Source organism: Mauremys mutica, chromosome 1 (assembly GCF_020497125.1).
Source record: "Mauremys mutica isolate MM-2020 ecotype Southern chromosome 1, ASM2049712v1, whole genome shotgun sequence".
Taxonomy (NCBI): domain Eukaryota; kingdom Metazoa; phylum Chordata; order Testudines; family Geoemydidae; genus Mauremys; species Mauremys mutica.
In genome coordinates this window covers 78,907,223-78,933,135 of record NC_059072.1, presented here as the reverse complement: position 1 = coordinate 78,933,135, position 25,913 = coordinate 78,907,223, and positions in this window count along the sequence as shown.

Sequence of the window (25,913 nt, the reverse complement as noted above, 5' to 3'; positions counted from 1 at the left end):
AGAAAACGAGTCTTGAAACTCTTTTACTGAATCTGCTCTAGGCATCCATACCTATGAAATGGTGCTTAAGTGCAGAGATGCAGTTCTCTGTTTGAAAATGTAGGAAATGCAAAGAACTTCTCAGTTGCTGGCCTAAGTTTTCACAAGTGATGACTGATTTTTCAGAAAGTGTTGAGCACAAACTTTCTGAAAATTAGCTCTCTTTAAGGTGTCTCAAATTTAGCATTCAAAATAACTAGTTATGTTTCAAAATATAGACTGTTTTATTTTTAGAAGTTGAATAATTTTGGATAACCATTCTTAAATTAACTAAATTAAAATGAATATAGAATTTATCATATGACAGTTTTGAAAATCCATACCTTTACCATACTTTCCACTGGTAAAACCATGTTGTGTCTCTCCAATCAAGATGAAAGTTTCATTAGTGATGTAGTTATTATCATGTTTCTTATATTATAGTGCTGTTTCCCTTAAAACAGAACACGGATTTAGAATTCTATTTCCCTTAACATTCCAGTCAATCTAAGTTCTCAGGTCTAAACTACTTTTATTTTGTCTTGGCATCTTTACAGAAGCCTCTAAATCATTTACCATGATAATGGCTAAGTGAGAGAGAGAAAATTTGCCAGGATTTATTATTGAAGTCTCTCTCTGTGTGTATAACATTCTGCCAAGAGTTAACAAAATATATATAGTCTGTGACCTATTCTCAATTAATGTTAACCAGTTTAATAAAATATTGGTAAAGCTTATTTTTATGTAGCACTATTAGAGCTGATCCAATTAGACCATGCAATGGGAGTTGCTAGCATGGATCCCTGATATAGTTGGGACTCTAATGGGATATGATAGTGAATCTCAATTTAGGATTGAGGACAGTAAGCACATATATAGGCAGGTCAGAAGAAGTGCTGAATGCATCTCCGTCCATAAGTTCCATCAGCAGTGTGAGCCTACTACATAAGTCACTTCAGTTAGTATTTGTGCTGTTGTCTGAACTCCTTTCTCAAAGCCAAAAGGTACTAGTCTAAAGTTAACTCTTCATTGAAAGTATGAATACAATGCAGGTAGATGTTCACGCAAGCAAATATCTTTATTACACTTTGACAGAAAAGGAGTCTGTGATGGCCAATTTGTACAGAAAAAAAATCTCACAAAATAACTCCTTTAATTTTGATTTTTTTTCAAAGTTGGCATTAGAAATAAGTGAAAAGTGTCTCTGCCTAGCTCCCAGCATAACCCCTACCATGACTTTGTGTGGTTTCAAAACAAAACAGCACAACTATGTTACGTACAAGCTATTTTTCTGCCTTTTGACTAATATGCACCGCATTTTAATTGGGGGCATGAATAAAGGGAAAAGGACGGATCAGAACAAGCATTAATTTAGACTGAGAAGTTCTACATGGATGAGACTATAGTGCATATAATAATTGTAGCACAGTAATGTCCTGCTATTGGCACCTGCAGCCACTATCCAAATGCTTAGAGGGCTGATTTTGAGGAAGGGGTTTGATTTTGATTTTGGCTGTGGGACAGGCTCATAGACATTTGCCTTCCTATTAGAATACAATATTTCCTCTTCCATAATGAGGGATCAGACAGGTTATGTGCTCTACTCATGCCTAGAATCTGATCTGGTTGGCTGAGCGAGGGGAGCCCTGTCCTTCTTTACTTTACAAGACTCCTGATTTAAGCTTAAATGGAACAACAGCCTGGAGTTTTTCCAGACTCCTGGAACCCTGGGACTGCTTGCTCTCTATGTGGCTGACACTGTCCTTCCTTGGGTCTTTGTCTGCAGCAGAATTTCTAATGCAAGCTAGTCTGGCCTCCAAACCTCCCCAGTCTGGTCTTAACTGGACAATACGTCCAGTTACATTGTGAGAGTCTAACAGATTTTTCTATTATGAAGACTGCGTGTTGAGAATTGCAGATGTAGGGAGAAAGGCAATGCATTGATAATATCATGCTGTAATATATTTGCAATATTAAGTACAATCATCTTAAGTGAGTTTTGTTACCCATAGCACATGAATATAAAACCTAAATCGTCTCCAAAATTATATTGTGTCCAGTTCTGTATTGGTCTGTGTATTAGCTATTTTTTCCTGTATGTACTGATGAGAGATATCAGCCCCATAGAAATTGTATGGGGTCACCTGAAACACTGTGTTCAATAGTTCAGCTAGTCATTGCAGTGAACTTGATGAACACAACTACTGAACTAAGGCAAAACTAATAAGGAAAGAGGGACAAGGTGTGTGAGGTAATATTTTATTGGACCAATTTCTGTTGGTGAAAGAGACAAAAGTTGGTCCAATAAAAGATATTACCTCACCCCTGTGTCTCTCTCTCATATCCTGGGACCAACATGGTTCCAGTAACACTGCAAACAACTAAGGAAAGAGGGACATATCTGTACTATGATATAGCATTTTGGTATAACTTTTAACAGCAGGAAAGTGCATGGCACATAGTGGCATCCTCAAAAACGTACAGCTAGCCATGGTTGAAAGGCAAGGGACTTTTAGTACTATGTAGGAGAGCAAACCCTATTTTGTTTCACGTTGTGACACAATACTACACACGTTCCATTGTTTCTGCCCAGCAATTTTTTCCCTTTATATTTGAGGGATGGAATTCCTACCTGCCTACAAGTATCAGAGGGGTAGCCATGTTAGTCTGGATCTGTAAAAAGTGACAAAGAGTCCTGTGGCACCTTATAGACTAGCAGACGTATTGGAGCATAAGCTTTCATGGGTGAATACCCACTTTGTCAGATGCATGTGGTGGAAATTTCCAGAGGCAGATATAAATATGCAGGCAAGAATCAGTCTAGAGATAACGAGGATAGTTCAATCAGGGAGGATGAGGCCTTCTTCTAGCAGATGAGGTGTGAACACCAAGGGAGGAGAAACTGCTTTTGTAGTTGGCTAGCCATTCCCAGTCTTTGTTTAATCCTGAGGTGATGGTGTCAAATTTGCAAATGAACTAAGTTCAGCAGTTTCTCTTTGAAGTCTGGTCCTGATTTTTTTTGCTGCAGGATGGCTACCTTTAAATCTGCTATTGTGTGTCCAGGGAGGTTGAAGTGTTCTCCTACAGGTTTTTGTATATTGACATTCCTAATATCTGACTTGTATCCATTTATCCTTTTATGTAGGGATTGTCCAGTTTGGCCGATATACATAGAAGAGGGGCATTGCTGGCACATGATGGCGTATATTACATTGGTGGATGTGCAGGTGAATGAACCGGTGATGATGTGGCTGATCTGGTTAGGTCCTGTGATGGTGTCGCTGGTGTAAATATGTGGGCAGAGTTGGCATCAAGGTTTGTTGCATGGGTTGGTTCCTGAGTTAGAGTTACTATGGTGTGGTGTGTGGTTGCTGGTGAGAATGTGCTTAAGGTTGGTGAGTTGTCTATGGGAGAGGACTGGCCTGCCACCCAAGGCCTGTGAAAGCGAGAGATCATTGTCCAGGATGGGTTGTAGATCCCTGATGATGCGTTGGAGGGGTTTTAGCTGAGGACTATAGGTGATGGCCAGTGAAGTTCTGTTGGTTTCTTTCTTGGGCTTGTCTTGCAGCAGGAGGCTTCTGGGTACACATCTGGCTCTGTTGATTTGTTTCCTTATTTTCTTGTGTGGATATCGTAGTTTTGAGAATGCTTGGTGAAGATCTTGTAGGTTTTGGTCTCTGTCTGAGGGGTTGGAGCAAATGCAGTTGTACCCCAGTGCTTGGCTTTAGATGATGGATCGTGTGATGTGTCCGGGATGGAAGCTGGAGGCATGAAGTAGGCATAGCGATTGGTGGGTTTTTGGTATAGGGTGGTGTTAACGTGACTCACTTATTTGTTCTGGGGTGTCTAGGAAATGGACCTCCCGTGTAGATTGGTCCAGGCTGTTGAAATCGTGATGGAATTTTTCTCAGAGTCTCCTTCCCATGGGTCCAGATAATGAAGATGTCATCAATATAGCATAGGTAGAGAAGGGGCATGAGTGGATGAGAGCTGAGGAAGCGTTGTTCCAGGTCAGCCATAAAAATGTTGGCGTATTGTGGGGCCATGCGGGTGCCCATAGCGGTGCCACTGGTCTGGAGGTATATATTGTCAGCAAATTTGAAATAATTGTGTATGAGGATAAAGTCACAGAGCTCAGCAACCAGTTGTGCTGTGACATCATCAGGGATACTGTTCCTGACAGCTTGTATTCCATCTGTGTGTGGGATGTTTGTGTAGAGAGCCTCTACATCCATGGTGGCCAGGATGGTTTTCTCGGAGATCACCAATGCATTGTAGTTTTCTCAGGAAATCAGTGGAGTCATGGAGGTAGCTGGGAGTGCTGGTGGCATAGGGTCTGAGTAGAGAGTCCATATATCCGGACAGTCCTTCAATGAGAGTGCCAATTCCAGAGATGACGGGGCGTCCGGGATTTCCAGGTTTGTGGATTTTGGGTAGTAGATAGAATAACCCTGGTCAGAGCTCTAAGGGTATGTTGATTTGTTCTGGTGTTAGTGTAGGGAGTGTCCTGAGTAGACGGTGCAGATTCTTAGTATATTCCTCAGTGGGATCTGAGGAAAGTGCCTACAGTGCTTTCAGTATAACTACTCCCTACGTATAATATTACAGAGCATTTGCAAAAGGGGAAAATGCAAGCTCTTTTCCTGGGCTATCACTTCTCAAATCCAGGAACAAAAAAAGAGAGAGCAGTCCTTATGGGGAGAAAGGCTCCTATTTTGACTTCATAAAATGAACCTGCCATCCCCTCCTATCATCTTGGCCCCTGAAAGGAAAGTGAAAAAGTGATATGGTTTGCACACTCACATCTCCATGATACACTCAGATAATTAAGCCCAGAGCCTAAGTGTATTGTATAAAAGCACAGCCATTCCTAAACCTGCAAAAGTGTTCATGTGCAGTGCTGGGTTATATAAAAGAATATAAATAAATTATTGAATGGAAACTCTTTGCATCTTCACTAGTTGGTGTAGGGAGTTGTCAATGTTTCTCTTTTCATTTTGTGTTTGCCTTCTGAGGAAGTGATATCAAAGGCCTAACAGGAAGCTTTGTAAAAGTAGAAAATAATAAATTAGTGGATTTCATGCAGCTATCTACTGTCTTCACTAAGAATGGCAAGGAATTTCAGAAACAGAGAAAGTTTTCTTAAGATATCAGAATATTATTAATGCTTTATTAAAGGGGTTGTAGCAGTAAAACACAGCTATCATAAATACAGTAGATCATTGAGTTTTCAACACCAGACATTGGACCTTAGGTCTGTAGGTGTGTGTGGCTGTCCCTCCCATCAGTCTCGGAGGGAGACCGCACCCCCTCACTTGGGGCCTTGGTATGACAAGGGTTACTGAGGAATTAGCCCTTTAAGAAGAGCCAGGCAGCAAGTAGTCCAGGACTCTGGCCTCAGGCAGGACAGAGAAACAAGCAGTCTAACAAGCTTGGGCCCTCAGGCCAGGCAGAGCACCAAACAGTCTCACGCCCTGGGTCTGGCAGATGGCAGACAAATGCAGGCCTCCTGGCCTAAGGTGGGGAGGCTGCCCCCCCAGGGGGGGTTGGCAGCAGGGGATAGAGGGACCCGGACCTACCCTACTCCACCAGGTCAGTGGGGATCCAGCCACAATACACTGACCAGTATTCAGACAACAACAGAACTGAGGTATAGTAGGGTGTCCCTGGGATACTTCTTACACTCCTTTCGCTGTGTACTGTATCTTGGGGTCATGCGCTATCTCTCTGGTGCACACCACAAACAGCATTGCCAGTAGCTCCTCAGCATCCTGGTCATCTGGCAGTTCTGGTGAGTCCTCAGTGCTGCAGAGGTCCTCTTCAGGCTCCTGCTCCAGCAGTGGTGGGAAATATTTGTCTCCTTTGGCAGCTCCAGCCCAACTGAGCTGCAGGGCCCGCCTTTTATATTTCCAGTCCTGACCCTCTGCTTCCAGTGGGGCGGGCATGGTTGTTCTGGCTCCACCCCCAAAGGAGTGGGTGGGGGTTCCTCCCCGTCAGTCTCTGAGGGATGCCACACCCCCTCACTAATATGGTCTTTTATTCCATTGACAGATCAAAACTGGCAGGTCAGTGCTCTGAATTAAAAAGGGATGCACAACTTGGAGTGACCTGTGTCTATGCTGTATGACTCTCATAACTCAAACAACCTAAATGGATCAATCACTGTTGATTGTACAGATATTTTGCTTAATCAATTTCAAAGGCAAATGCTGTCGGTCTCCAAAAGGTGAACTATTACTATGACAGACAGTTCTGAGATTTTATTTTTAATCTACACCATAGGAACATAAGAATGACCATACTGGGTCAGGCCAATGGTCAATCTAGCCCAGTATCCTGTCTTCCAACAGTGGTCAATGCCAGGTGTCCCAGAGGGAATGAACAGAACAGGTAATCATCAAGTGATCCATCCCCTGTCATCCATTCCCAGCTTCTGGCAAACAGAGGCTAGGGACACCATCACTGCCCATCCTGGCTAATAGCCATTGATGGACCTATCCTCTATGAACTTATCTAGCTCTTTTTTGAACCCTAGCGAAAGACCAGTTTACACTGACTCGACTGGATACGAGCATGCAGGTGACTGGATAATAGTATCCCAAAATTAACCCTGTGAAAAGAAAACAACACAATTCATTTTTCAAAGTTATTAATTTCCAAGCAAAAATTAAAAAAAACCCATATATTAATTCTTTGGGTACTATTTGCATCAACATTATTTTCCATTTCTTGTTATATGTATCTAAAACTATTCTTTCATATAGCTAATGAAAATAGTTCACTTTTTGTTGGGTATTCAGTGGTCTATGTCCTGAAGTCTTCACATATCTAAGCTTCCACTTGCTTCACTGAGAGTTTTGCTTGAATAAGGATTAAGGGAGAACTTAAGTGTGGATTGCAAGATTTGGCCCAGAAAATGCAGAAGTTATTAGCTCACAATATTAAGATCTGGAGGACTGCTAAGGAACCAGGAGTCAAAATTCTAAGCCCTCCACTGACACTGTTTGGTCATTGACCCAGGGGAGATTAATCCAAGAATTGACAATGAGAATGCCCAACCAAATCACATCTACAGCATGATTTGAGAGAGAGAGATCAGTCTCTGAGATTGCCTAGCTGAGAGTCCAGTTCATGCTTTATGGAGGGATCATTACCATAGCTATGAGCTGCACCTTGAAGTAAGCAGGTAGCCAGTGCAGAGCATGAAGCGTTTCTGTCATGTTCATAACAGTTCACACACCTAAAAGATGAGCCACTGTATGCTGTACTAGTTGCACTTCTGAATCCTTTACAAGGGTGGCCTCAAGTAAATCTCATTTCAGTAATCTATCTTTGTATGATCACCACAGCAAGTTCTGCATTCGAGAGAAACAGTCAAAGGTAAAACAGATTGAAAAGGCATTTTGTGCCATAGCCTTTATGAGCTAATCTAGGAGAAGTGATGCATCCAGAATGATCTCAAGACAACATATTGGATTGGCAAAGGCTGTGCATAACATCTTCAGTTGAAGGTGCACTGATGATCCACTCCCATTCATCTAAATCCTTTCCTTTACCATCACCATTGTTCCCACCTTCTCTTGAATGAACATGAGTAGTTAATTTCCATCCAAACATCAACCTCTGGAAAGTTCTAGAAGAAACGGCAGTATCTAGTGTGACAAAATGAGATATAGATCTAAATGAGACACGTGAATATCATTTTCAAATGGACGATGCTGTAGATCAAAATATAGCACTTAAACCTGCCCCAGTGAAGGTACAGTAACTCCGCACTTAACGTTGTAGTTATGTTCCTGAAAAATGCAACTTTAAGTGAAACGATGTTAAATGAATCCAATTTTCCCATAAGAATTTAATGTAAACGCAGGGGGGTTGGGTTCCAAGGAAATTTTTTAGGGGGCAGACAAAAGGCATTATATACAGTACTGTACTGTATTGTGGTTGGGAAGTGCCCCTGGCTTACCCCACACAGGCACAGCCCGCTGCAAGCAAGGACACTAGGAAGCACCTTCGCAGAAGCAGCGGCAGCTTCCCCAGAGAAGAACAGGCATGGATTTTGCTGGGGGATGCTCCAGGCCCACCTCTTCCCACTCCCACTCCACCTCCTCTCCAGAGCAACTGCATGCCCGCTCCTTCCCCCTACCCGCAAAATCCTAAGTGCCGCTAAACAGATGTTTGGCGGTGCTCAGGACTTTCTGGGAGGGAGGGGGAAGAGCAGAGATGTGGCGCATCCACACTCCTGCCCCTCGCTCCCAGAAAGTCCTAAGTGCCGCCAAACAGCTGTTTAGCTTCACGCTTAAGAGTTTCTGGGAGGGAAGGGGAGGAGCGGAGTTGCAGCACTTCCCCGCTCCTCTTCCTCCCTCCCAGAAAGTCCTAGGTGCCACCAAACAGCTGTTTGGCAGTGGGGGAAGCGCTGGGAGGGAGGAGGATTAGGCGGAGAAAAGGAAATTGTGCAATGCTCCCTTGTAAAGTCGCTGCTCTTCCACAGACTCTTACAAGCAGTGGACAAAGCAGGCAGCCAAACGACGTTATAAGGAAGCACTGCACAACGTTAAATGAGCATGTTCGCTAATTGAGCAGCGATGTAACTTTGAAACAATGTTAAGTGGGAGGACATTAAGTGAGGAGTTACTGTACATACAAAATGATGAGAGAGTGACAAGACAGAATTCTCTGAAACCCCAAATGAGTACTCTGGGAGAGGAAGAGAGAGAGAGCAGCAGTTACCTCACGTTTGCATTTCTTGGATTGAAATACAAGTCAGTCCATTGTTACAGAACTACACAGGTGAATCCACACAGACTTATGGCGTAAGGTATTGAAGCATACTAATAGACATAGCAAAATCACATGAACACTTTAGCAGTGTTCATTGTTAGAAGATTATTAATCACAGATAATCATCACCCACAGATACCTTCTCCAAAACTCTACCAAATCTACCAACTAATCCATATCTAAAATAAAATTAATAAAGTGATCAAAATTGTTATTTGTATTACAGTCCCACCTAGAGGCCTCTACCAATACACAGATATGTAGGGTACATCTACACTCAAACAGGAGAGATAATTTCCAGTTGGGATAGATGTACACATGCTATCTTTGAGTTAGTGCATTAAAAATTGAAGTGTAGCCCCAGTGGTGCAGGTGGCAGGATGGGCTAGCCACTCCGAGTATAATGCTGTCTGGGACCATAGGTACTCAGGCAGGCAGTCTGTCTCACAGCTCGTGCCACCACAGTAATATGTCTGTTTTTAGTGCAGTAGTTTGATCAAAGCTGGCACAAGTACATCTATCCAAGCTCAAAATTACAGCTTCAGTTTCAGTATAAGATGTACCCATAGCAAAAGATGCTCTATGACCTGAGGAGCTTACAAATGGAATAGATAAAACAGAAAAGGGGAAGGAGAGGAAACAGGCACAAAGATGAAGCATGACTTGTCTAAGGTGATACAACCAGATATGAATAGAACCCAGGTATTCTGATCCCAGTCCTGTGCCCTACCACTGGCCCAAACTGCCTCTATGATCAAGCTGCAAGCAGAATTTCTCCAATAATTCTTACCTAATAACCTTCTTCAAAAGATGATAGGTTAAAGATTGAGTGATAATTGGTGATATTATTAACAACAAAAGATGGCATCTTGAGCATCAATATGACACCTGCCCTCACAAACAAAACTGTTCATAATAGTGGGCGCCCAAATTTCCCACCAACTATTGCTAACATTTAACAAAAAGGTTAGGCTAATTTTAACTATTCAATTGTTCCAGTTAAACAAAGTGAAATTAGGGCCCATTTCCCCCCCTTTGGTTTAGAACCCCCATAAATGGGTTTGCAAACCCTAGGAGGGAGCAGGGAGGTGAATGAAACTAGGATTTTAAAATATATTAATTATTTTGTAAACACACACTTTATAAGTGGTTTGATACTATAAACAAAATTTAAAAATATCTTCAACCAGTGTTTTCTTTTTCTCACTGAGTTACAAGGACAAAACTAAATGTATTTAAACCAAATAAGCAGATAATAGGAACACTGTCTGTGGGAATACCTTCAATTGTATTTCTAATATTATCTGATCAAATGTCTCTTAAATTGGTTTAAACTTCCTTGGCCAAGTCCAGTTTCTGCAAATATATGGATACAAAATGGATTCCATTTAAACTCCTAAGTCTGCCAGGTTCTCCTTGCTTCACTAACTTGCTTTGTGGAATGCAATAACACACTTGAGATATATAATCTAACGTTGCTCAGTTGAGGCCAACTCTGCTTGCCACTTGATAGAAATTCTATTTTGCAATCAGCAGTAATTTACGATGAAGCCAGTCTTTATAAAAGTCTAAGGTGATACCTTTCACAGTAAGAAGTAGTGTCCATGCCCCCTGACCGAAAGCTACACAGTTCATTTTGAAAGCATTTGTCTCAGAAAATATATTAAAACAGGATGGGTAAAGGATGAATTTTGCTCTTCTGCAGCAGGCCAGCCCAAAGCCTATACCTCTTACCACCCATTTAAAATAGACTTATGTAGGGTTGGTGCATAGGTTTGAGCTGAACTCAAACATCCTCCACTCAATAGTGGCACCAACTACACATTTTCATTTCATTGAGCATACCAACTTGACCCCAAAAAGAGAATCCTTGACTTTTCTTTTATCAGAAACTACCTTGATTACCCTGCTATGTTTTCAGCATACACTAATTGGAGAATAACTACAGACAGAGTCCATTAGGAAAGTTCTGGCTTTTTTTGTTGCTGTTTTGGGAAAGGTGCAATTTTCGCTTTTTCTCTGTTTTATGCAATGCGTACACAACAAACAACAATATCTCAGCTCATATATAAATAGGACTTGATTCTGCAACTTGCTGAGCAGTCTAGTCCTGATCAAGCAATGCATTTAATGTGCTTACAGTCAAATAATACTTTGCTGCATCAGGGCCAGCATGTGCAACACCTTGAAAGACTGAGCCCACAGCTAGCTGCACAGACTAATTGCAAGTTTCTCTTCAAATCAAAATGAAAATTCTATATTAAAATAAGACAAAATTCAAAGTGATGGTCTGAGTTATTAAAGTAAAGGTTACGATTAGGAACAATGCTGTGTTATATAAAACCATGTGACAAAAATCAGCAGTCTTATTGCAATAAAGTAGTCTTATGAATGTATACTATGCATATTCAATGCATTGTTTTCAGTCGCCACAGAATAGTAATTGCTGATAGTATGGAATTGTGTGTTCTGCTTTTGCAATGTGGACTTCCATTCCCTGGGGGGTAGTGCTTAGAATGTGGACTGAGAAAGGTCAGCACATTATCCATTAAGCCATCAAGCTTTTTCTTATTATAATAGTAGGTGAAAGGCTTTAGCTTGAGTCACAAATGTAAAGTTCAGCAGACTGATCATATCTCATATTGAAAGAACATTGCAAAAATAGCTTTGTCATAGTACATATTGGTATTCAGTGCTCTAAATGTCACTACACAATGACAGAGTATCAAATATGTTGAATCATATCACTGAAAGCCAGGAGATAGAGCAATTTTCAGCGTTCTAAGTCCAATTTATGTTTATAAATGGGAAGCTCAGTTTGAGCCCTACTTATCTGAACAGACAATGCTAGCATGAGGTTAGATTTTATATGAGCCTGCTTGTTTATCTCTAATTATATGCTAATCAATTTGATTTCTCATTTAAACTCTAAGCTATTGCCATGTAATAATCAACCTCACGTTGAAGCAACAAAGCAGCTGTTATACTTACTACATAAGCAGGGTTTAATTGCACATTTGGTATGATGAAAATGAAGATGGATTCTGTTTCATTGTCCTTACAATATACTGTTCTACAGTGCACTTGTACTTGAGCTGACACATTTATAGCTACATTATTAAAGTGTAGCATCCAAATATTTACTAAGACATTGCCAAGCTATTTCCTTTGTATTTTTGTTTTATATAGGCAGACTGACTGGTTTTTTATTGTATTTTTCTCTTAATTTTTTTTTGTAGTGAATGTGACATATTTATACAACAAAAATGGAAAAACAAAAACTAGAACTGGCTAATCTCCCCCAAAAATGCCGTATGTCTGACCAAAGCAAACCTACATGCAGATGGCAGCTAAAAATATCTTTTATTTGGGGGCATTAGGGAAAGAGTTTGGAAAATTCAGAGTACTTTTTTTTCCTACTTGTATACAGGTAGCACCTCAGACTTATGAACACCAGAGTTACGACTTGATCGGTCAACCACACACTTCATTTGGAACTGGAAGTACGCAATCAGGCAGCAGCAGAGACCAACCCCATGCCCCAAAAAGGAGAATACAGTAGAGTACTGTGTTAAATGTGAACTACAAAAACAATAAAAGGGAAGTAAAAAAAAAAAGATTTGACTAGGTAAGAAAGCTGTTTCCGTGTTTGTTTCATTTAAAATAAGATAGTTAAAAGCAGCATTTTTCTTCTGCATAGTAAAGTTTCAAAGCTGTATTAAGTCAATGTTCAGTTGCAAACTTTTGAAAGAACAATAATGTTTTGTTCAGCATAACATTTCAGAGTAACAAACAGCCTCCATTCTGGAGGTGTTTGTAACTTGGAGGTTCTGCTGTAGTTACACAGTTGTCATGGTGACTGGGAAATATTTGAATAAAAGTATAGTTAAAAATCTGTTTGCTAATTAAGGCCCTGATCCAGCAAAGTACTTAAGCACATACTTTAAACATGTGTAGTCCATAGACCCATGGGAATAATCATATGTTTAAGTACTTTGCTGAATTAGAGCCTAAACAAATCCGAAGTTCAAACATTTTTGGGTTTTTTTTTAGTTAAATACTACATGGATAAAAAAGCTAAAATTCGACCTCCGTCCTGATTCTGGATCTAATTGTGAATTATGCAAAAGTGCCCTGTGTGAAGAGGTGAGCACTTTGATCTCTCATCTATAGATAAATGTCTATCAGGGATGGTCTAGACAGTATTTGGTCCTGCCATGAGGGCAGGGGACTGGACTCGATGACCTCTCGAGGTCCCTTCCAGTCCTTGAATCTATGAATCTCATAGAATCAGGCCCACAGTGAGCACAAGATATATACCTAAGCCCTTCCCACTGTGCCCCCTCCCAAATACAAGCAAAAACAACACAATACAACCCCCCCCCATACACACACCACCACACAAACCTGTATTGAATCTTCTGGCTAAAGTATTCCTTGTTATTGCTTGAAATATTTGCAGTTCCAATGGAATAGTGGGCTCAGCCCTGTTTGGTTAGAAATTCTGGGGTGAACAGGAATACAAGTTTGGTCTTAGCATAGTCATAGCAAGGTAGGGTTTTTGGTAGGGTAGGTACCTTTGTGCCAGACAGGGTGTGCATTCACTGGAACGCCAAACCCATTATTGTAACACTGTAGCTCAGTGTGTCAAGGCAAGAATTTTTATTCCTAATTATTTGCAGTGGTGCCCACTATGTACTAGGCACTTTCAAAACACTCAAGAAAGATGGTCTCTGCTCCATGAAGATTACAGAATGATAGAATCTGCAACTTTCATGAAAGCTTTTTTTAAATATCAATGTCTCTTACATTTGGAAATTGTAGGTTAAAGAAGTGGTATTTGATACTTGTTTCTATGAAATGTTATCACTTAGTTTTATTGTTTTTATTAATATGTGAAACAATGGTATGTTTTATGATAATTTTAAAGAAAACCTCTTGTTGGTCTAGTAGATCAACTTTAAATAGGGGGAAAATTTATGTTAGGCTGAGATTGAGTATATACTCAGTGTTTTCTTTCGGAGCTATGTAAATGCTGAATAATCAATTTGGGTTTATGGGCAAGGACTTTCGTGGTATGAAATATGGACTTTTACCTTCTGCGATTATTTGTGCAGGGATGGCTAATTAGAAGCCTGTGATATTCAGAAATGTGTCTCATTACTTGCTCTCTGATTTAGATGCTTAGATGGGACAAGCATTAAGCATGTACTCAAGTTGCATTGAGTTCAGTCCTCGCTGCTCCTTTTTAACTGCTAGCTCAGCCCATCATGTTCTGTCTGCTCACTCTGGCCATCCTGTTTGCTCTGACAGCATGTATTTTCAGTGCAAACATTAAAATAAGTGAGGTGTGTCTTACTGACTTTTCACAACTTGTTATGCTATGCTTCAAAATGTGATCACTCCTGATTTAAGAGAGAAACTCTGTTGTTTTCTAGTGTACTTGCAATAAGTGGCTGCTGAGATTCATCAGATAGCAAAGTGAAATGGAGGCATTTAGTCTCAGAAGTCATTTATTGTGAATATGGTAGAAGCATTAGAGGAATTGCTATCACACCAAAATCCATAGCATGAAAAAGTAGAAGAATGCATTTCCCCTACTCTATGTGTGGGTGTGAGCGCTGTGGTGACTTTTTCTCTGCCTTACCAGAGATATGCACCTTGGAGATAATTGTAATGAATAACTGAATAAAGGTGGTTTGTATATTAGAGGGTAGGTCTTTGGCCTGAATAATTGATCAAAGGGAGTGACGTGTGAAAAGAGCAATGTAGTTGGACATGCACTGCGCTATATTTCAGACTAGATTCCAGGGATGCAAGTTGTGGTAATGTCATGCAAAGCTACACGCATGAAGAAAAAAATATTTTCAGTAATGCAGCTGCAACAAACGTTATTTAACTACAAATAAGATATTTGTACTATCTGTGCACCTTATTTAAGGTCTCATTCACATTTTACTCTGTCCTTAGTCAGGGAAACTCCCACTGTAGTTCATTATACATATACTTGTCAGTGTGGAAACCACTCTGCTTTTCTTGATGGCATTGAGAAGTAGACCATACATGGTGCAGACCCGACCCAATGATGCTTTGTAATTATAGGGGCGAATTCTGCCCTCACAAATAAATGACAGCAGAATTTGGTAACAAAATTGATTTTCTAGGGTTCAAATTGTATCTAAATCTTTCATACTAATTTAAGAAAGGGAAGAAAATAATGATTTTACACATAGCTAAATGTTGAAAACATTAGTTAATGGGGGAAAAACTAGACATGTATTTATATGTCTAAAATTGTTATAACTGGTTAAGGAATGTCTGACAGAGACTTGATTTGTTTTCTTTTGAATTTTTTCTCAGATGTACAAGACATTTCACTTAAAGCTACTGATTGATGTATGATAGGAGGGACCTTAAACTGATATTTCAAATTATACATTTATGCTTCTAGAATCTGATATATAAATGATTGTTTAATACTTGTACAGTATTTGATATATACTTATATGCAGAGCTTATTAATATGATAATTGTATTCCAGCATTTTTAAAAGCTACACAACAGTTTTCCTTTTCTTTAAAAATTTCCTTCAACTTTACTGAGAATTAACAATTGTGTGACTTGTTACTGTTGTGAGATAGAGAAGAACCATTAATTGATATGGTAATTGAGGGCATCCTATCACTGGCTTTAAAGTATATGTCTCACTGCCTTGGATAGCATGTACACAAGCCAATAAAAACTTTAAATATTCCTATGTATCTTCAATTTATAGGATGAAAGTTCAGCCTTAAATGTCAACTTTCCTTGCTTTCTTGCTGCTAAAAGTTAGAATGCTGGCATTATTTTTACATGTGTTTTGCTCAGATGAAATTTTAAGAAAGTGCACTTTTGGCATAATCATACTTTACTGTCTCATTTCTTAAATCATGTATCATAGATGAGGTCTCTTGTCATTCATGTAACATGAGAAGTGGGTTGCAGGATACCATAAACGTTATAGTTCAGTTATGTGACCATATGCAAATGGCCATATGATTTAGCTTTTTGTACAAGCTGCTGCATAATTGTTTATTTTATCTACATTACAGCTTTGCTTTCCAGAAATTGTTCTGAATCTTCCCCACAAAAGGGAGTTCAGTGGGTGTCCTGTGCCTGCTCCCATGCTGCTGCCTTTTGAAAGGACTGAAGTAAGAACATAAGAACGGCCATACTGGGTCAGACCAAAGGTCCATCCAGCCCAGTATCCTGTCTACCAACAGTGACCAATTCCAGGTGTCCAAGAGGGAGTGAACCTAACAGGTAATGATCAAGTGATCTCTCTCCTGCCATCCATCTCCACCCTCTGACAAACAGAGGCTAGGGACACCATTCCTTACCCATCCTGGCTAATAGCCATTAATGGACTTAACCTCCATGAATGTATCTAGTTCTCTTTTAAACTCTGATATAGTCCTAGCCTTCACAACCTCCTCAGGCAAGGAGTTCCACAGGTTAACTGTGTGCTGTGTGAAGAAGAACTTCCTTTTATTTGTTTTAAACCTGCTGCCCATTAAGTTCATTGGAGGGAGGTTCTTCTGAAATACAGGGCTGTGCTAAGGACAGCAGAACTGAAGGTCGGTCCCAGGAACATATGTATTCCCAGACATCAGCTTCTCTCAGAGGAAGTGATGTCTCTGCTGAACTGTAGCAAGCAGCATGTTGCAGAGCATAAGGTATGCCACTCAGGTTGGGGTTAGCTCCTGTACAGCGCTAGAACCACTGAAAGACTTTCTGGCTAATTGTAATAAAGGCAGATTAAGCAGTTGAGGGAGCTAGAAGAGGCTTGAAGGTAAGTCCAGCTACCGTCCAAAGTTCTCATTTCAACTGCTGTGGGCCCTAGGAGTTTCCATGGCAACATTCAGCCCCTCCAGTGGAGTTGCTAAGCAACAACGCAGATAAATAATATGTCTCAGGAGTTTTTATTTGTGAAGTATTTTTAAAATTATTTTAATATTTAAGCTTGTGAAATTATTTTGTGTCAGTTAACATTGTTGCCATAATTCCCATTTTGCTGTAGAATTCTGTACAATTTTACTGCATACATCTAGAAGGTTGGACCCAGACACTGGATCTAATATGGTGCATAATACGCTGAGCCTTGAGGAGATGATATGTGGGTGCCTAACCAACTGGAAACTTCCTATCCCACATTAACTTTCTCTTGCACTCCATAGAGATAGGAAAGTAAGACATGGCACTTAAACCCTTTTTTCTCATAGTAGCCACAAAAGTCAGTATTAACTTGTCTTCCATAATAAAAGAAGGTACATGCTGTATACTGTAGCCTCTAACATAAACCTAGTAGGACTCAGTCACACAAAGGGATAATATAGCTGTGAAAATATCTTTAAATTTTATGAGTCAATCATTCTTGCTTGTTATAATAAGTGGGGCTGGTAGCATTGTCTATTACTTAGGTGCCCAGACATTTCCCATTAAGACCCTGTGTTTAGTTGTTTATAACTTTACCAAACGATGTCCACTTGGGCTGAAATTTTACATGCCTCAGGCTGGTTTGTTGAAAATGTCAGCCAATACTGTTCAATAATTTCCAAGAATAAGATAAGAGAAAAATATGTTGTTTTGCCTATGTTGAAAAATTCTTACTTTTTCTCTGAGAAGCTCTATTTCCCCCATGTATTGGAGCAAGGACATGAAATGTGGCAAGGATATGATCTTCATGTGAAGGATGTGCCTTTTGCCATTCAAATTGCAGATGTGGACTGATGGGGGCCAGAACTGAGAGCCAGGAGACTGCCTCTGCTGCGCTGTCTATGCCCACTCTGATGGACCAAGGCAATGTAGAGAAGGAAGCTGACTAATTTGAATGTGCTGGACAAGCACTGTAGTGGGAGAGGAGAGTAGGTTGGAACAGAAGCTTGGGAGTTGGGGAGACTGGGACCCCAGGTTGGTGGTACAGAGAAGAGGTATCTGGAGTGGGAACGGGCATGTTGGGGAAACTGGGACTGGCTGGGCAAGAAGATTCAGAGTCTGAGAGGGAAATGGGGGAGGACGGGAATCAGTGGGTTGGGGAAAGGTTGAGACTGAATGAGTTGTCAGGTGGGGTGACTGGGACTTGAAACCTGTGGGCTAGTGGGGTTCAAAGTGTGGTGGGGGGAGAGAGATTTGACAAAGAACCAAGGTGCAGGGGGAAAACTGGCATAGCAAGAGACTGAGAGCAAGGGTTGAACTGGGATGGGGGAACTGGGAATAGCTAGAGGAGACTGGGACTGGGATAGGGAATGTGTAGGAGGAGACTAGGACTGGCTGGGCAAGGAGAGTGGGAGAATCCTGAGGACTGGGACAGGGTAGGTGAGGAGAATGGGAGTGGACAAAGAGCCAGGGATAGGACAGATACAGCACTGGGACAGGGACAGGCTGGAAGGGACAATGATAAAGTTTGCAGGGAATGGACAGAACAGGCTATGCATGCTAGAACACACTCCTTTCCAGCCTGGAATGGACCCCCAAATTCTCGAGTCTCACCGCTCCTCTGCTCTTAGCAAATATCAGTGAATCCCTCTATCAGATTGTCCAATCACCTTCTAGTGCTAGTCCACAAAGAGTATGGCAACCAACTTCTATCAGTTACTCTGTTTACATAGGTCTGTGTGGAGGGTCTAAAACTTCTATCTCTGATGACCCATGTGGGTGTCAATAGAATGAAAAATTTATTTTTTTTTAAACTACCTTAAGAGAACATTATTAAGGTTGCAAAATCAAGCACTCAAAAGTTAGGAAAAGCCAGCATTAAGGTTACTGTGTGTGTTTGCACCATCTATCTCTCTTGTTTTTTGTGAAAAAGTTCAAAATGTCTCTGTTGTATCCCAATGCAGAATGGGAAAATTTTCGAAACCTCAGTGTTTTGTAGGATGCTCTAATCAGGATGCTAGCTTTAGCCTCCTAGTTTGAAAATATTGGCTTAACTGCATATATTTTTCACACATTTTATGAACCCAGTATATTCATGAGGTAGATAGCTTTTATGTGTTATGACTAGGTGTGGTTTTGGTCATCCTTCATTTGCATCATGCTGAGCACACCTTCTGTGTCCAAAATGCTGAACAAGGCTTTCTGCCTGATATTCATAATTCTTTGAGCATAATAGTCCTCCATAATATATTGGACATGAGGAGGTGGAATTTAGAAGCCTGTCTTGTTTTACGCCTGATCCACTTTAGCTCCTAGGATGTACTGTAAAAAAAGACTTTTCATTTTGATTTTGTATCAGGCAGAAAGCCTTTAATCCTGTAAACTTTAGCCCGTTAACCTCAGCACCTCATTTCATTCCTAGCAGCTTCAATGCTCTGTTCTGTTCAGGTTGATCCAAAGCCATTTGGTGCTACTTCAGGCTTGGATTAATCTGCTGCATTTTATCCTTCTCTGAACTCATCCTTCATCTTTTCAATTAGTTCAGTGAGCAGCGGGATCTCAGTCTTCAGGACCTTCCCTTGTGGACTGTGCTTTGCATTATGCGTATGAATCAGCACAACTGTGGCTGATTCAGCTCCTATCTCCGTGAGTGAAACAGAGAAGCCATGTGAAAGTGAGATACAGACTCATCCACCCAGAGCTTTGGAGAAACAGCATGAGCAAAAGGCAGATATAAGGGAAAGATCAAATTAATTCACTGAATGTCAGATGACTACAGGAGATTGGCTAGAGCAACTCAGTTTATGGCAGGTGGCTGGATAAGATTGGTTGACAGAGTGCCATGTGAGTTGATTTGGAAGGATGTAATAGATGAGGATTAAGACTCCATTGTACCAGGCACCATATGATCACAGAAAAGAGAGAATCCTTTATAATTTCAAGATAAAAACCATGACTAGATGAGCAAAGTAGCCATCAGCATACAGACATTATCTACAATATGTCAATAGAGTGTGTGCACACAGTATTACAAGACTCTACACTAATATCTAAAAATGTATAAGAAATTGTATATTATATTTATTATTTTAGAAATAGAATGTGATAATGCAATTAAAAACTATATAGTAATATATGTACACAGAGACAGAATAAAGGTTTCGCATGCAAACTTCATTTTGACATGTTTTAATTCTCTTGCAATAATGTCATTTTTAATGGCGTATGTGTTACTGTGCAGGCCTTCACTTACTGCAGATCACTTAAAGCTCTTTGCATCTAGAAAGAAAGAAGTAATGAGATGTGGTAGAGTGGGACAGGAAGGGGAAAAGAAACTATTAGGATGAAACTGAATGGTAAGAGTTTATCTGGGTGGAATTGGGACATATATAAATATTTAGAAAGCATAGAATTGTAAACATAAGAATACAGTCACTAGTAAGATTTATAATAAGTCCTTCTACATCTTGCATAGAAGGTGAGACAAAGTGAACTGGAAATCATCATGTTACTCTATCATGCATTTTACTTAGGTTACTGAACCCATGAAGTGCCAAAAGCCAATTAAAGTCCATGTCTAAAAAGCATTTAGGATTATCAAAGAGAGCCATCCACCATTTAAAAATAAAATGCCAAAATTCAAAGAAACAATTTCCAGTTCAAGTCTTTTCATCTAACAAATGTTTTAGAACATAAAATAAATTCAATAATCAGAAACCATTTTGTTATAAAAGAGTTGATTTACCCTTACTGAACAATGAAGAGAGGAGGGGAAGAACAGTGTATGTAGAGAGAACAAGACAGTATGTGTATGAGTGAGCATATGTTCTCTCTCTGACTTATAAAGGACTGTCCCTAGTGTTTTCAAATTGTTAAATATTAATGTGAATGCAACCAAAGGAAGAATTCTACTGATAAATAGTAAGTCAGTGGGGGTCTGTATAAGATTATAATTATTACTATTTTATTATTATTTCAATTATTTCAGTGTTTGACAGAGTTCAGAACAATTGGCAAGTTCACCTCAGGAAAAGGAGTGAGTATTGGTGATCTGGCAGAGCTATTTAGGAAATCTTATGGATGTAGATTGTATGGAAACATATACTGATAGTATATTTGTGTCAGCATACATTTTTAGAAAAGAGACATTTCTAAATTACATGAAAGGAACATTTTCACCAGCAAAATTTGAGAGAATGTTAGCAGAAAAAGAAAAAAAGAGGGGAAAAAAGTAGGGAAGAGGAACAGAAAAATAGTCATGATTATTTACCCCAAGTGCACCTTTGTCACTTTACAATGCTATGAAGTTGACTATAAAGCCCTAAGAGTTTACAGTCCCTCGCCCTCATCTGGCAAGCATTTATGCATATACTTAACTTTAAGTAAGTGAATTGTCCCATTGACTTCAATTCCTATAGCCTAACAAGCTGATCCTATGAATACTAGCAGGTTTGACATTTACTATCATGAGTAGTCCAACTGGTTTCACTACAAAAACTGAAGCATTAGGTCCTGAAATTGCTACATGATGTAACAAGCTGAATGATCTGAGAGTAGAGAGCTCTACTTCCTTTGAAAAAAAATGACATATAATTAAAATAGTATGGCAAAACTATAATTAAGAGGTGATAGATCCATTAAGCATTGTACATCTTATTTGTAACCAATGCATTATTCTTCTGAGAGTATGTATGCTCTTATTGTCTGTCCTCTCATTCTTCACCTTCAGTCCCTCCCTGTATTTGTCATTTTCTTCTGTTCTCATCATAGCTGAGAGTTGGATCTTGCAGATACTTACCACCAGTGCTTACTACTGTAAGTAGTGCCACAGAAAAAAAAACAGACATGGAGTGTGTTGGGAGAAGGGGGGTTAGGAGAGAAAAGGATGAAGACAATAAGATTATGTAGTCTCTTGGGTAAGCAATATATGTAGTTTGAGAGTTACTTTTACTACGTACAATGTTTATCTGAGCACACTGGTTCTTGTATGGCTCTTGTTCAGTATTTTAATGCAGACCATTTTTTTCCAAAGGAAACAAAGCTCTGGTTTACACAAAGGAGTATCTATAAAGATTAACTAAATCATTTGCCTTGCTGTCACAAATAATTTCAAGGCCTGAATCTTAAGCCAACAAGTGTACTGAATTCTCACTGAGAATACTGTGTGAAACAGCTGCAGGATCAGGTGCTCAAATGTTGTTGTTGGGGTTTTTTTTGGATTCAGCTTTTCTATAATAATTTCATGATTAACAATGCTCTATGGATAGTGTTCTTCAGAGTCACAGCTATACCCCTGAGTGCCGCAACTTTGTCTGGTTCTGGCTTAGTGACACCAGTCCTTCACCTATTTCAGCAGCAAAAAAATAAAGCTCCAAGTTCAGCAAAAACCATGTTTTAAATTCTGCAGCCTTGAGAAGTATTTTTGTAGTTGAACAGAAAGGACTCATTTGTCTTTCAGTGTTGAGCTCTGGACATCCAGTCTTGCACATCCAGAAGGTCACACATCACAGTGTGGGACTTAGAATAAGAGAAAGAAAGGGGAGGAGGGAGATTCATGGAGCTTCAAAGGAACCCCTAGAGGGGAAAATTAAATTTCACAGAAGATCTGTTTTGATGTTGAATTCAATTTTCTTTACCAACCTTTTGATCCCCAGCAGATTAGTGACTGACCAGAGATTTCTCTCCATTAAATAACAGAAGCTAAAAGCAATACTGTTGGCACAAACAAGCACACTCAGAAAAGTTAATGCTGATGCCATCCTTAACCTATGCTACTCTAGTGGAGCATCTTTCATCAAGAAAAATCCCAAAGCATTTGCAAAGTGGCTTTATATAGAAATCACTTCGTTCACTCTCAAAATGTGCCCCTCTCTGCAGTAAAATACCACAACGGCTAGATCCATAAATGGAGCTGAGATTAGGTGCCCTGCTGTTTGGTGGAATCCACAGCCCTGAGCTAGGTGCCCAGGCTCCTTATCCACCGCATGGGGAAAGTTAGGTGCCAAAGAATGGAATTCACGGAAGCCAGCAAACTGAGTGAGGAGCCACCCAAGCTAGCTAACAAGAGATGCTGAGAAAAGGGATGTGACCTAAGCATTGTCTCTCAAAGAGGTTTAGGCACCTAACTCTGGGCTGAAGTGAGGCACTTATATCAACCTGGGAGTCAGCTTTGAACCCTTCCCTGGAGTTAGGGCTGATCAGGGTTAGGCACCTTTCTCACAAAAAATTGTCCTTGGTGGAGGTGTTGCTGCTGCTATACCCAATAGCCCAGTGGTTAGAACACTCACTCCAGAGGTGGGACAACTAAATTCAAATCCCCACTCTCGCTGGTTCAGCGCAGGGAATATAGTCACTTTCTGGCAGAATGAATGTTTAAGTATTTCATACAAAATGGAACAGCTTCAATAGGAAAGATTGAAAGCACTACGCTTCAGATTATCCTGTAGTCCTCTGGTTAGAGCACTCACCAGATAAGTGGGAGGCCTGTATTCGACTCCTTTCTTCACCTCAGGCAGTGTAGGGGTTTGCACCCTAGTCTACCATGTCCTGGATGAGTGTTGTAAGTGCTGGCCTATTGGTTATAAGGTGGGGTCAGGGCCGGCTCCAGGCACCAGCCTTCCAAGCAGGTGCCAAATTGCCGCCATGGATGGCAGGGAAGTCTGTGTGCCATTAGGGCGGCACATGCGTTTCCATGGCGGCGGCAATTCGGCGGCAGCTTCTGTGTTCCGGCTGAAGCTGCCGCCAAATTGCCACCACCGTGGAAAACGTGCGTGCCACCCTAATGGCGCATGGACTGCCCCCGCCGTCCACGGCAGCAATTCAGTGCACTGCTTGGGGCAGCAAAAACAGTAGAGCTCGCCCTGGGTGGAGGCATCATTTTCTGCTGGTCTCGACCTGGGAGGTTGCACCTGGGCATCCCTACCAGATCAAGCTCTGCAGATGAAATAGGCAAGGGAATACTTAATATGAGAATTCAGCAGGGGAGATAGGCACTGAGCAACTCAATTGTCGGGACTTAGGTAGCTTTGTGCATGCTCACTGCCAGAAATTCAGATGCATGTAGGACTTTAGAGGCCTCCAGGTTTATGTGGGGTTTTTAAGGCGCTAAATTTTGGACGTAGGCACCTAAAACACTTTTTGTTATCCTAGTCCCAAATGTTGAACAGTAGAAAGCAACTGTAGGTTACGGTTTAAGAAAGGATGAGAAGAGAAACTTCCAGATGAAACTTTTGAGAGTACTTAGATGGGCAAAATGTAACTAATTGTCCAAACTGGGGTTCAGCCAAGACAGTGGGATTAAATAATCTTACTCTTGCCAAAACAAACAATACCACCAAGAAATCTTTAATGACGAGTGGTCAGGACTTCACATTTAAATCACATCTGATTCATACAATGGTCTCTGTATAAAATTTGGCAGTATTTACCTCATTTATTTATTCTAAATATTAAAAAAAATACCTGTGATATCTGAACAGTCCAGTTCAAAGTCACTGTCCTGATTTCCAAAACCCTGTGTGGAACTGATCCTAGCTACCTGAGATGCCATGTTCTCCATAACCAGAACTCCTACCTTCCAGTCCTAAAATGGCACAGGTCCAGGCAGAGAGAGGTGAACCGTCAACAGGTTTGGGCTGGATAAACATTCAAAAAGTGGTTTCTAACAGTCCCTCTCCCTGACTTGACTTAGGCAACCTTGCAAGCTATCGCCCCTTCTTTTCTTGCAAGCAGCTCACCCCAACAAGCCCTCAGTCCTTTTCCTGTATCTCAAAAGTCTCCTCTGGCCTTCTGCTTCTGCTCACAAACACTGCTCTTCTGAGAACCTCAACTTGTCATAGCCAGGACCAGTCACTATGAAGTTCAGAAACAATACAGACTCTCTGCTACAATCAGTTTCTCTGTTCTGATTTTGTCAACTCTGGAGCTTTCCCATCTTAGAGTGTATTGTTTGCCTCTGATAGAAAAAGCAGTGCATTTGAGACTTCACCCGAGGCTAAAGCCTCGCAAATGTCAGAGATCCAGTGAAACGTGTTATAGATCATCAGAGGATGGGAAAGGAGAGGATCTGTTGGAGGGAGATCAGAATGGGAAAGCTTATGTGGTTTGTTTGCAGACAGAGGGACTGCTGGGAAGTTGCAGAAGTTGCTAGAGAGAATGAGAGATATCCTGTTGGGGGGAAAAGTGGTATAATGTCTCAAAAGCAATGTGAAATATTTAAAAAGTTCAGGGAGAAGGCTGAAGAGTGGGTCTACAGTAGTTAGATTTGATTAAAAACTGTTCAGCCATCCTTAGTGACAGGCATTCTGAGAGTGACATTAATCAGTTGACTGCTGCTGAATATATCAGTTATGCTTCATAAACATGCACCTGCTGTGCTGCTGAGTGTACCTGCTGTTTTTTGATCTTTCATTGATTTCAAAGTGATGGAATAAGAAAGGAGGGAAAGCAGAAGCATAAAAGTGAATGATCTTAATATGGAGGCAGCAGCATCTTGTGGATAGGGCACTGGACTGGAAGTCAGGGTCCTCTACCCATCTTCTGAGACTTTAGTAAGTTACACCACCCTTCTGTACCTCAGTTTCCCCTAACTGTAAAGTGGCTTGAGATCAACAAATGCAAAGTGCTATATAATAGGTAAGTATTATTAATAATACACCATAGTAATTACTTGATATGGTCAGAGTTACTTAGTTTCACCATACAAATAAATTAAACATATAAAATCTGGAATTCTAACTAGTTGAGAGACACATGTTGGGTTTTAGCTACTAGTGGAATAAGCAGGTGGTGGAAAGCTACCCAACTCTCTGGAGATCCAGTATATAGAGGGAATGCACAGAGTCCACCATCACACATAACTTGAGAATATTCTCAGGGAGGTGGTTTCTCTTTAAATAATGACAGGACATTTCATGCAGAGAGAAAAACAAAGAAAGAGCAAAATAGTAGAAGACTAGATATTAATCTCAAAAAGAACAGTGTGCTCATTTAATTGATGGGTTGTACTGATATGATATAAACTATAAAAGCAAATCTCAAGTGATCTGTTAAAACTAGTAGCACCTCAAAAAGGATTTAACATCTTAATTTATGAACAAGTGTTTATCTATCTATCTATGTATCTGGATTAAAGTAATCTGGGGTTTATAGCACACCCTCATCCATTCCCCCTACTGCACCACAACTTCAGCACAAAGTGA